Raw genomic sequence first — 12,999 nt, 5'->3', positions numbered from 1 at the left:
AAATTTTGTATAAAAGAAAGGCACTAATGAAGGGGTCACCAGCATGTTTGAGAAGTTAAGAAGTGGTTGTCTCTGTGGGTGGACGCTGATGGAAGAGGATGTTTAAGAACTGGTTTCCCTGGTAGTGGTGGGGCTAATAGGATCCTAGCATTTGGCCCTGATAGCAGAGGCCAAATGGCAACACTTAACTCTCAGAAGCAGGGTGGGTGAATTTCCATAAGGGCAGCACGGTCAAGGTGGAGGTGGCTAATGGAACGTGGGTGGTCTTAGGGACCATATAGATGGACAGTCAAGTAGGGTATTGATTTACATATAATTAAGAGTGACCAAGAATGGTTGAACAGAAGGCTGAGGTCAGTAACTTCAATGAAAAGTCACAATTCCTTGCCTAGTTTATAGACCTGAGACAGTTGTCGGACTCAGTCTATCAACTGAACGCACAATTTACTTAGTTAACCATACACTAGGGAAAGAAGACTACCCAAAATTTTTGAGTTGGAAAACCAGGGATACGGGGTCTGCGTTACACTGATACCAGGGACCCAGAGCACCATCACAGTACCTCCCATTCCTGCATTCCCCCCGCCCCACCTCACCCCAATTACAGTAGGAAAATATAGGGTCAGATAATAAATGGAGTGCTTGCCCAGGTCTGTCTCACAGTGGGTCCCAAAATCCACTTTATGGTCATTTTTCCAATTTCCCTAGATAATCAGAATGGACATATTTGGTAGTTGGCAGAGAGCCCAAGTAGAAGTCCCTGAAACGGCACCCGCACTGCACCTCTGCCAAAATAGTAAATAAAAAGTAATATTGCATTCTGGGGGAAATGGTAGCAATTCGTTACACTCTTAAAAACTTAAAAGGGTGCAGGGGTGTTGGTCCCCATCATATCCTCATTTAGTTTCACCATTCTGGTCCTTGCAAACATTGGGTGGGATGTAATGGACTACAATGGACTGCTGTAAACTTAAGCAGTTAGTAGTCCTGATTGTAGTACTGTGATGGATGTATTTTCTTTTTTTCTTACTTTTTTTTTTTGCATTGTAACTTTATAATATGATTTTATACATTTATTCTGAGAAATAGAAAAGCAGCCACTGGCAAGCAGGAGCTGTTCTGGCCCTTACAAGTAGGTCTTGATATTTTTCTGTTGAACACAACCAATTTTACATCAGACAAGCTTCATCTCTGGCCTGTGTAGTTAACGAGACACTTCACCTGCAAACACATGTTGAGTCCACACTTAGTCTGAGAAAACATCAGCTCTCTTTCCTGGTGTCAGGACTTAAGGAAGCTCAAGTTCTTGATGTCTCGTCACAGAAAGAATTCAGTGAGAGACAAAGTGATAGGTAAAAAGTGGATATATTTAGAGAAACACGCTTCACAGACAAGAGTGTGGGCCATCTCAGAAGGCAAGAGGCCAGATGTATTTTCTTTACTGGAGAGTGACGCAGCCTCTGATATATTATGTGGCTATTAATATGTATCATCTGGCCTTTTTTACAGAAAGTTTCCTGATCTAGTGAATATATTCTTTCAATACTAATCAGGAAGATTCAGAAGCAGTTGGGATTGCAAGTGATGGGCAACAGTATATGTTCACAGTTCTTTTTTAAAAAATATTTATTTGGTTGTGCTAGGTCTTGGTTGTGGCAGGCGGGCTCCTTAGTTGTGGCTTGCCGGCTCCTTAGTTGCGGCATGCATGCGGGATCTAGTTCCCCGACCAGGGATCAAACCTGGGCCCCCTGCATTGGGAGCTCGGAGTCTTAACCACTGTGCCACCAGGGAAGTCCCTATGTTCATGGTTTTGATCTAGAGCTATGTTAATTTTTCTCTCTTTCACAGTATAGCCCAAAAGGACCTGGATATTCTGTAGAATATCACATTTGTTCTCTTTATTAAGCTTATGCTACTCAGGTATTAAGGATATGCTAATCAGATCTGAGGAACAAGCAGTGTCAAGTATTCTGGATTCCTTGGTGAGACACATACACTCCAGAGGGCGAGAGAGAAATTCTTCAAAAGATGCAGGGCCCTGCCATGCTGGTTAGGTTTTTAGGTGTCCAGTGATCTGGAGCATTCTGGGACATCCTCTCTAGTAAAGATAAGTTATTGTATCTTGTGTCTTTTACCATAAGAAAGTAGCAAAATACCTTGGTAGGCATATTCCAGTTTTGGAGGCAGCATATTTTTGAACTTGGGAATGCAAGAAAGGCCTCTACAGCAGGTCCAGCCTATGATGCAAGCAGTCCTGCTGCTTGGGCCATAAGACCCAGAAAATTCCATGGTACTAGAGGTATCTGTGGTAGGAAAATATGTGTGTGGATTCTCTGGCAATCCACAGTAGGAGAGTTCCAGCACAGACCTCTTGGGTTCTGGAGTAAGGTGATGCTTCCTGCAGTAGAGAAAGTTTTACCATTGCAAAGCATCTCCTGGCATACTGTTAGGTCCTGATAGAGATTCAGTGCCTAACCACAAAATATCAAGTGACTATGTGACCAGTTGCCCATATAAATAGCCTGTTGTTGTCAGATGTGCCAAATCATAAGATTCGGTGGATACAACAGCAATACATATTAAAATGAAAATTGTACAGTTTGGAAGAAGCCCAAGCAAATTTGGCACAAGTAAGTTAAATTGAACAAAGGGCCCCGGGCCTCCATATTACCTGCATCTGTTGCACTAATACCTTTCTCTTAGCTCATGCCTATGGCAACATAAGAATTCCTTCAACCATTTGACAGAGGAGGAGAAAATCCAGGTCTGGTTTGTGGATGCTTTGTCTTGATCATGTTAGGGCAAGCCAAGTATGGACTACTGCTTCTCAACCACCTCTTCCTGAGTGGTCCTGAAAGACAGTGATGAGGGGAAATTCTCTCAATGAGTAGGGCTTTAGGCAATTTACTTGACCATCCGCTTTGGAGAGAGTAGTGGCCAGAGGCAAGGATATACATGAACTCACAGTCAGTGGGCTGGTTGGTCAGAGGCCCAGAAGGAGCAAGATAGGAAAATGGGGTCTGGTGAAGAGCATTTGGGTGGATTTATGAGAGGGGGACTTATGAAAGTATTCACCAGAAGGGTGCTAAATTATAACTATGGATAGGATAATTTAGTTAGGAAAATTTCAGCTATCCCAGTTCTTGCACAGTGTGTTTATAAATAGAATCACCACGGTGGCAGAGGTGGAGGCTGTTTTTTGGCCTATTAACATGGACTCTTCTCTTAGCCGAGGCTGACTTAGCTCTGCTATTTCTAAATGTCCATCTTGTCAGCATCAAAGAACAATGCTGATCCCCTTGTTAAGTACCACTACTCAAGGAGAACAGCCTGCCATTTGGTGGCAAGTTGGTTACATCAAACCTTTTCCATTCTGGAAAAGACAACAGTTTATTCTGATCAGGACTGATAGATATTTTGCTTTGCTTATAAGTGCCTGAGCCAGTACTACCATCCAAGGACTCAGAGATGTTTGATTTACCAGCTCTGGGTCCTACATAATAATGCCTTGGAACAGGGTACCCACTTAATGGCAAAGCAGGTACAGCAACAGGCACATGACAGTGGGATCCACTGTTCCTACCAAATACCTTATCACCCAGAATCCTCTGACCTGGTACAGTAGTGAGATGGCCTTTTGAAGATGCATTTGTGGTGCCAGCAGGGATGGAGCGCTGTCCTTCACAATACAGTATAAACCTAAATGACCATAATAGAGTGCTTTATCCCCAAGAGGTGGAATTCATGGGCTCTGCAACCAAGGGGTGGAAATAGAAGTGACCTATTCAACATCACTTCCAGTGATCCACTTGAGGAATTTGTACTTCCTAGGAGTCCCTGCAACTTTAAATTCTGTGGGTCTGGAGGTCCTGTTTCTCAGAGTGGGGATGCTTCTACCAGGCACCGCATAAGAATCTCAATAAACTTAAAGGTATGGCTGTCATCTGGTCACTCTGGGCTCCTAATGTCAGCAAACTATCAGGCAAAGAAAGAAGTTGCCATACTGTCTGGGATAATTAACTCTGTTATGAGGAGGTAGGATTGCTGCTACATTATGAATGCAAGGAGGAAAGTGATGCACATGTGATCCCTGGGTTGTCTTTTGGTCCTACTATACTCAGTTTTAACTGCGAATAAGTAAACAATTATGGCCTGATAGGGCATGATCTCCAGGGGCCCAGAACCCTCAGGGATGAAGGTCTGGATCACCCCATTAGGTAAGCCATCTAGACTAACAGAAGTTGTAGTCAAGAGGGAGATGAATCTGGAATGGGTGGCATAGAAGGAAGATGGTGAATATCATTTGCAGTTTCTGCACCAACTACAGCAACTCGTCTTGTGTTTCCAGAAATTGTGACTAACTTGATTGCTGGAGAAACTGCGTAGAGAGAGTGAACTTAATGTACAAAGCAAATGGATCTGAGCGGTGCTAGAGGTGAACTGTAGTAGACATTGTTGGTACCCTGTCCAGATCCCCTTTACCAGGAAGTGAGTGTCGGCTGCTAATAGCTCACTGCTGCATTTTCTTGAGAATCACCCTCTGCCAACAGGACCAACTTCTGGAAACTCCTGGAAGGTTGTGCCTTCCCAGGGATAACACCACAGCCAATGGAATGATGTCAGTTTCTGCAAAGAAGTCAGATGGGATTCTGATAGGGATTGCATTATCAGTGATGATATGTAATCAGTAATTGTGTTATCATCAAATGATACTGGGGTACAGAATTCCTTCTTGCTTTCCTCAAGGTGGGACAAATGTGCCATTTATGTGCAAAGAGTTCCCAGCGGAGGCTAAACTTATCTGCTGAACCCATATTTTTGCCTAACTTGCCCCCTCTCCTATCTTGCTTCACTCACTCTATTCCAGCTTTTACTTGAGAGCACTCCCTCAATAGACCACTTGCACAGAATTCCTTTCTTGGACTCTGCTTCTAGGGAATCCAGCCTAAGACAGGAGAATAGTGGCGGCAACTAAGAGATTTGAGTTTGACATAAGGTAGCGCAAAGAGCAAAGGTGAGTTCAATTTAGGAATGTTAAGGTGCCATTGGCTGGAACAGAAGGGAATATCCTCAACCTGATAAAGTGCAACTACAAAAGATCTACAGCTAACATCATACTTAAAGATCAGGAACAATACAAGGATATCAGCTCTTCTAGTGAACATTATGCCAGAGGTTTTGGCCAGGACAATTAGGCAAGAAAAAGAAATAAAAGACATTGCGATTGGAAAGGGAAAAAAAAAAATGAAACTGTATTTGCAGATGTCATGATATAGGAAATCCTAAGGAAGCCACTAAAAGGCTATTAGAACTAATGAGTTCAGCGACGTTGCAGGACTTAAGTTCAATATACAGAAATCAATTATATTCCTATGCATTTGCAGTGAACAATCCAAAAGTGAGATTAAGAAAACGTCCGTTCACAAAAGCATCAAAAAGAATACTTGGGGGAGGGGACTTCCCTGGTGGTCCAGTGGGTAAGACTCCACGCTCCCAATGCAGGGGGCCCTGGTTCAATCCCTGGTCAGGGAACTAGATCCCACACGCGTGTTGCAACAAAACGTTCGCATGCTGTAACAAAGAGTTCACGTGCCACAACTAATAATCCCGCATGCCACAAGGAAGATCCCACGTGCCGCAACTAAGACCCGGCGCAGCCAAAATAAACTATTAATTTTTTTAAAAAAATGGAATACTTGGGAGAGGGGGAGAATAGGAATACATTTAACAAAAGAAGTGCAAAACTATACCGTTAAAACTACAAAACATTGTTGAAAGAAGGAAGATGTAAATAAATGGAAAAACACCCCATGTTCATGGAGCACAAGACTTACCATTGTTAAAATGTCCATACAGGTCTTCCTCGACTTATGATGGGATTACGTCCTGATAAACCCATCATAAATTGAAAATATCTTAAGCCAATACATTTAATACGCTTAACCTACCAAACATTATAGCTTAGCCTAGTCTACTTTAAACATGCTAAGAATACTTACATTAGCCTGCAGTTGGGCAAAACCAGTTAACACAAAGCCTGTTTTATAATAAGGTGCTGAATATCTCATGTAATATATTGAATACTGAAAGTGAAAAAAAATGGTTGCAAGTGTATTGGTTGTTTACCCTCGTGATCGCGTGGCTGACTGGGAGCTGTGGCTCACTGCTGCTGCCCTGCGTCATGAGAGAGGATCATACTGTTAACCCAGGAAAAGATCAAAAGTCAAAATACAGTTTTTACTGAATGTTTAACACTTACACACCACCATAAAGTAAAAAAATTGTAAGTCAAACCATTGTCAGTTGGGGACTGTCTGTACTCCCTATCTCCATACTCAATGCAACCCTTATCAGAACCCCAGCTGAATTCTTTGTGGAAATTGACTAGCTAATCCTAAAATTCATATGGAATCAGGATAAGAAAATAATCCTGAAAAAAGCAATGGTAATCAAAACAATGTGGTGATGGCACATAGCTAGAATAGACATAGATACCAGTGGAGTATAATTAAGAGTCCAGAAATAAACCCATACATCTATGGTCAACTGAGTTTTCACAAAGGTGCCAAAACCATCCAATGAGGAAAGAATATTCTCTTCAACAATTGTGCTGGGACAGCTAGGTAACCACATGGAAAAGAATGAGTTCAATCCTTACTTCACACCATAGGCAAAAATTAACTCAAAATAATTTAAACACCTAAAAGTAATAACTAAAACCATAAAGATCTTAGAATAACACATAGGGATAAAGCCTTCATAATTCTGGATTTGGCTAAGAATTATTAGATAGGACACCAAAAGCATGAGCAACAAAAGAAAAAAATAAATAAATTGCACCTCATCGAAATTAAAAAGTTTGTGCTTCAAAGGACACCATCAAAAAATTGCAAAGACAACCCACAGAATGGGACAAAATATTTGCAAATCATGTAACTGATAAAGGATTTGTATCTAGAATATGTACTCTTATAACTCCATAATAAAAAGACAAATAACCCAATTTAAAAATGAGTAAAGGATTTGAATAGACATTTCTCCAAAGAAGACAAAAACATCCAATAAACACATGAAAAGATGCTTGACATTGGTAGTCCTCAGGAAAGTGCAAATCAAAACCACAGTGAGATACCGCTTCACACCCATTAGGATGTCTAGAGTCAAAAACTTAAAAAACATTGGCAAAGATGGGGAGAAACTGGAACCTTTATACACTGCTGGTGTGAATGTAAAATGGTAAAACTGCTTTGAAAAGCAGTCTGTCAGTTCCTCAAGTGATTAAACATAGAGTTAACCATATGACCCAGCAATTTCATTCCTAAGTATATACCCAAGAGAAATGAAATGAAACTTATGTCCACACAGAAACTTATACATAAACGTTTACAGCAGCATTTTTCATAATAGCCGAAAGGCAGAAACAACCCTAAGGTCCATCAACAGATAAACGGATGAACACATACAATGGAATAATATTTGGCTATGAAAAAGAATGAAGTACTGATACATGCTGCAAAATGGATGAACTTCGAAAGCATGCTAAGTGAAATAAGCCCGTCACAAAAGGCCACATACTGTATGATTCCATTCATATGAAAGTCCAGAATAAGGAGATCCATAGAGACAAAGTAGATTACTAGTTTCTTAGGGCTGGTAGGGGATGGGGAAATGGGGGGGTGATACCTAAAGGGGACTGGGTTTCTTTTTGAGGAGATGAAAATGATTGAAAATTGACTGTGGTGATGGTTGCACATATCTGTGAATGTACCAAAAGCCATTCAATTGTACACTTTAAATGGATGAATTGTATGGTATGTGAATTTCATCTCAACAAAGTTGTTTTTTATTTATTTTATTTTATTTATTTATTTTCGGCTGCGTTGGGTCTTCGTTGCTGTGCACTGGCTTTCTAGTTGTGGCAAATGGGGGCTACTCTTCCTTGCGGTGCACGTTTCTCATTGCATATTGCGGTGGCTTCTCTTGTTGCAGAGTACAGGCTCTAGGCGTGCGGGCTTCAGTAGTTGTGGCATGCAGGCTCAGTAGTTGTGGCTCGCGGGCTCTAGAGCGCAGGCTCGGTAGTTGTGGCACACGGGCTTAGCTGCTCCGCATCATGTGGGATCTTCCTGGGCCAGGGATCAAACCTGTGTCCCCTGCATTGGCAGGCGGATTCTTTTTTTTTTTTTGCGGTATGCGGGCCTCTCACTGTTGTGGCCTCTCCCGTTGCGGAGCGCAGGCTCAGCAGCCGTGGCTCACGGGCCCAGCCGCTCCACAGCATGTGGGATCTTCCCGGACCGGGGCACGAACCCGTGTCCCCTGCATCGGCAGGTGGACTCTCAACCACTGCGCCACCAGGGAAGCCCGGCATGGCGGATTCTTAACCACTGCGCCACCAGGGAAGTCCCCCAAAGCTGTTTTTTAAAAAGTGCCATTGGCTATTAGGTATGCCAGTCTAAAGCTTGAAGGAGAATCCTGATTTGGAAATAAAGGCGTAGGAGTCATCATTATGTGGATAGTAGTTTGGACTGTAAGAATGGATAAGATCACTTTGGAAAAAAATGTAAAATGAAGAGGAAGAGAATCTCATGAAATAAATGGTCAGAGAGATATAAATAGAACTATGGAATGTAGTGTCACAGAAATCGGTGGGATTGAATATCTAGAAGGGGTAATGATTATCACAACCTCAAACGCAATAGGAAAGCCCAAAATAAGAAAAAGAAGAGTTGGTAATAGCAATTGATTTGATGGTAATAGCAATGGTGCCTATCAAAGCAGTGAGCGCAGAAAGCACACCACAGAGGGGGAGTCTTTTATCTCCATAGCTCCACTTTAGTCCCTCTTGTCAAGGTCTTAAATAATCTCCATGTTTCCAAATCCAGTGGTCAATTTTCAGTCACCTTAGCCTCAAACTCTCAAACAGGAATGACAGTTTATAGTGCCCTTCTTGAAACATTTAAAAATTTTGTTTTCTAAGATCCCTTGTTCTCTTGGTTTTTAAATTTTATTTCCTTGCTGCTCCTTTTAAATAAATTTTGCTAGGCTTTCTGTCTGACCCCTACTAGTTGGTGTGCCTCAGGATTAGAGGGCTTAGTCTATAGACTGCTTCTCTTTTCTTCCACATTAACTAAGTGAATGTTCCCCATCTAGTGCTTATCTATGCCATTTATGCCTTAATAGCTCCCCAATTTATACCACCAATTGTCTCTTTTCCTATGAGCTTCAGATTCATATTTCAATTGTTTACTCAGTAGCTCCATTTGGAAATCTAATAGGCATCTCCACTTTAACCAGTTTAAGATAGAACTGGACATTTTCCCAAAAAAACTCCTTCTGAACCCCCACCCCCACCCTGAGCTCTGTGTCAGTAAATGGCATTACTATTTGTCCTGTTGCTTAAGTCAAAAAACCTGAGATATCTCGACTCTTTCTCTTGTACCCCATATTCAATCTATTAGCAAATCACCTCTGCCACCTTCAAAGTACCTCCTGAATCCAACCACTTCCTACCACTTCAACTGCAGCAGTAGTCTTGCAGGTCTTCTGCAATAGCTTCCTAACTGGTCTTTCAGCTTCTTTTTTGCCTCCCTGCCGGTAGTTCTCAAAGAATCAACCAGAATGAATCTCTTCATTTATAAATCAGATCATGTCACTCTTACTCAAAACCCTCCATGGCTTTCTAGTACTCTTAGGATAAAATCCAAAGTCCCCTTCTTGGCCTATAACTCCGTAAGTGATCTGGCTCCCATTGTGTTTCTCCAAACTAATTTCCTACCTGCTCTTTTGCCACATTAGCTTTCTTGCTGTTCTTTGAATACACCATACACTCAAGCTTCAAGTCTTTTTACCTTACTGTTTCCTCTACCTGGAAGATTCTTTCCCTAGTGTGTATGACTTATTCTCTCACTTCAAATCTCTATTTAAATGTCACCTCAGCAGAGGGGCCTTCCCTGAACCCCGTATGTAAAAGAGCACACCTACTCAGGTTACCCACTTTTACCCTGCTTTATTTTCCTTTACAGTACTCTTCGTAATTTAATATTGTCTGTGTGCCCCTCTCCTCCCCCTATACTCCCAACCCTTGTGCAAATAAATAAGTTCCATGAACGCAGGAATCTTGGTTTGTTTTGTTCACTGCTGCAGCCTCAGTACCTAGAAGAGGGCCTTACACGTAGCAGAAATCCAATAGTTGTTGATGGAGTAAATGAAAGAATGAGTAGAATGGTAGGGCAATAGATAGTTTGTGTCCTAGCCCTCCTAGGTGCTGGGGTTAAAAAGATGAAAAAAGACATAGCCCCTGCCCTTATAGAGCTTATATTCTAATAGTATTGTCAGATTACAAATATATTATAGGTTAAATGTTATAGGTAAAAAATGGTATGAAAAAATGCAGAGTGAGAGAACAGAGGAAGATGGTAGTGTACAATTTTAGTTGGAATAATTAAGAGCTGTGTCTCTGAGGAAGTAGCATTTGGGTAGATATCTGATTAAGTGGACAGAACAAGTCTAGTAAAGATATGGTAGATGAACATTTTAAGAAGAGGGAACAAGTGCAAAAGCCCTGGGGCTGTCCATGCTTTGGTTGGAGTGAAAACAAGAAGGCCAAAAGGGCTAGAGCAGAGCTAGGTAGTATGGGAGAAAATGAAATCAGAGAAATAGGTGCCACATCATGTAGGGCCTTCCTTGGAGGCCCTTTTGATCATTTTGATTTTTACTGTGTGATGGGAAGCTTTTGGAGGTTTTGCGCGGGCAATAATATGACCTGGCTTACATTTTAAAAGGTCACTCTGGCTGCCTTTATTTAACTAGCAGGGCAATAATGGAAGTACACAAACCAGCTAGGCGTCTATTACAATAGTCTAGGTAATATATAATGACTTATAATAGGATGGTAGCGGTAGAAGAGGTGACAAGGAGCCTTTCACCCTGGCCTACTGGTTAGAAACCCCCCGGCCTGGCAGCTGGGAGTAACCTTTTCAGGGGCCTTCTGCACTCTTCCTTCACGTGTCAGAACGAGGCAGAGTGTACATACCCCGTCCAATTCTTGGGCAACTTCAACACACTACCCCCCTTCAGAGGAAAGAACCTCCTGAACAGCTTAGCTGCACCTCAGGCTTCTGAATCCCTTATTCAAAAATGGGAAAATGGGCTTCTCTGGTGGCGCAGTGGTTGAGAATCTCCCTGCCGATGCAGGGGACTCGGGTTCGGGCCCCGGTCCGGCAAGATCTCACATGCTGCGGAGGGGCTGAGCCCGTGAGCCATGGCCGCTGAGCCTGCGCGTCCGGAGACTGTGCTCCGCAACGGGAGAGGCCACAACAGTGAGGCCCGCGTACCGCAAAAAAAAAAAAAAAAAATGGAAAATGGAGGTCGCGGGGGTAAATGGTTCTCGTGGGTATAGAAACCACTTAACAAGGTTAACCCCAAAGGAAATGGGGTTTTCAGAAGAAATCTTCTGGAGAGAACTGCTTGTTCTCAGTATAAAAAAACAGGGCAAAAATGGAGGTCGCCCAGGAGGTTGCCTGCCAGCCTGTTAGAAATGAAGCTGATTTCCACCACAATTCCGGGAGACGTCTAATTCGTATTTCTCTTCAGCATCAAAGTCAGCCGCCCGAAACACTGCGAAAACAACTTCTTTGCCTCCTCAGTATTGCGCACGCGCCCCTCGCTCCGTTTTCCATTGGTCTTAAGCCCCGCCCCCTGTGCGTCCTTCGAGGAGGGTTGGGAGCGGAGAGCTCGCGCGACCGCTCGCTCCCCCAGTCTTCTCCAGCACATCGTCGCAAACGGGGCCGGAAAGCGTGGCGGCGCAGGCGCAAGCGCAGAGAGCGGAGGCGGTGGTGGTGGCGGCCGCTGGCCAGTGTAAGATGGCGGCGGCGGTGGTGGCGGCAGTGGACGGGGCGGCTGGGCGTGGAAGAGTCGGAGCAGCCTCTGGCAGAAGGATGACCCAAGACAGGAAGCAGGCTGCTGAGCCTCGCCGGCTCCCGTGCTTGTAACTGCCCCAGCCGGACACCCCCCCCTTGACCTACCCGGTCCGTGTCTCGTTCCGGCTTGGCCTGCCCCCCTCTCCCCTGGCCCACTCCTCTTCAAGATAGGTTTGACTCCTTTCCCAAGCTCCCAGGGCTCAGGGCTTCTTCCCCTGACCTGAGTCACCGCCGGGAGGATTGACTGCCTTCCCTCAGGTCAGCCCCAGGGTTGACCTCAGGAGCCTGCCCTGCAATCTACAGGGACGTCTTGCTTCGTCGGGTGACCCATTTGTGTGCGCTTTTCTCCCCTTTAGATTGGGCGACGCGGCTTCCCCTGCGTTTCCCCGTCACCTCAGGACCACCGCGCAGTGTGCCCCCTCCCCCATCCCGAGTTCTCGGGCCCAGCACCTTGTACGGAAGGCCGAGGTCCAAGATTACCCCGCAGTCAGTTGTTGCTGTCTGTTCCTGTACCTTTTGTAATGTAATTCTCGTAGCCTGCCTCCCCTCACCCCTAAATCTTTCAGGACACCGTAGAACGGTCCCATTTGGTCCCTGTTAGTTGGAAAGCATCTGGTGGCTTGAGTTTCTGACTCATATGATTGTTGCTGGAGTCTCTGTAAACAAACCGGTATTAGCGCTATCACGTTCTCTCTGGGATTTCCCCCCTGCTCTGTGGCTTCTTGTTGAGAGGTTTGGTTAGGGGTTAGCGTTGAAAAGATTCAGGTTTTCCTTTTAAATGACATACGTTTTAGTGGAGCTGGGAGATTACTTGCCTGGTTCCTTTAATTTCTGTAACAGTGTAAGTTATTTGTTCAGTAGTCAGAATTAGATAAATTACGGTGGTTCTGAATAGTTCTGAGGAGGTCTAAAAAATACTAACATGTATTCATAAATATTTTTTATTATGTTTAGTAGAAGAGACACCTTTGCCATTTAAACTTTAACTTTTCTCAGTCCTTCAGTGAATCTACAGACCTATTTTCTCAGGAGCTCAGCCTGGCCCTACTTCAGTGATAAAGGAGGAAAGGTGAGTAGGAGTTGA

The 12,999-nt window shown here is 43.6% G+C and overlaps 1 protein-coding gene across 14 annotated transcripts in view; it reads left to right on the top strand.

Annotated features, from left to right (window-relative positions):
* The first annotated feature begins 11,697 nt into the window (after window positions 1-11,697).
* DCAF8 (DDB1 and CUL4 associated factor 8) overlaps window positions 11,698-12,999 on the top strand; it is a 44,543-nt gene continuing 43,241 nt past the window's right edge. For 2 of the 14 annotated variants that reach the window (XM_032607711.1, XM_032607826.1), the window contains exons 1-2: window positions 11,698-11,853; window positions 12,912-12,984. The gene's annotated coding sequence lies outside the window, so the exon portion shown is untranslated. Of the gene's footprint in view, window positions 12,251-12,911; window positions 12,985-12,999 lie in introns of all 14 variants that reach the window. The other 12 variants (XM_032607779.1, XM_032607769.1, XM_032607732.1 and 9 more) reach the window with 10 other exon arrangements.

Source organism: Phocoena sinus, chromosome 1 (genome assembly GCF_008692025.1).
Source record: "Phocoena sinus isolate mPhoSin1 chromosome 1, mPhoSin1.pri, whole genome shotgun sequence".
Classification (NCBI taxonomy): Eukaryota; Metazoa; Chordata; class Mammalia; order Artiodactyla; family Phocoenidae; genus Phocoena; species Phocoena sinus.
Note: the sequence above shows the minus strand (reverse complement) of the source record. Positions and strands in the feature narration are given on the sequence as shown.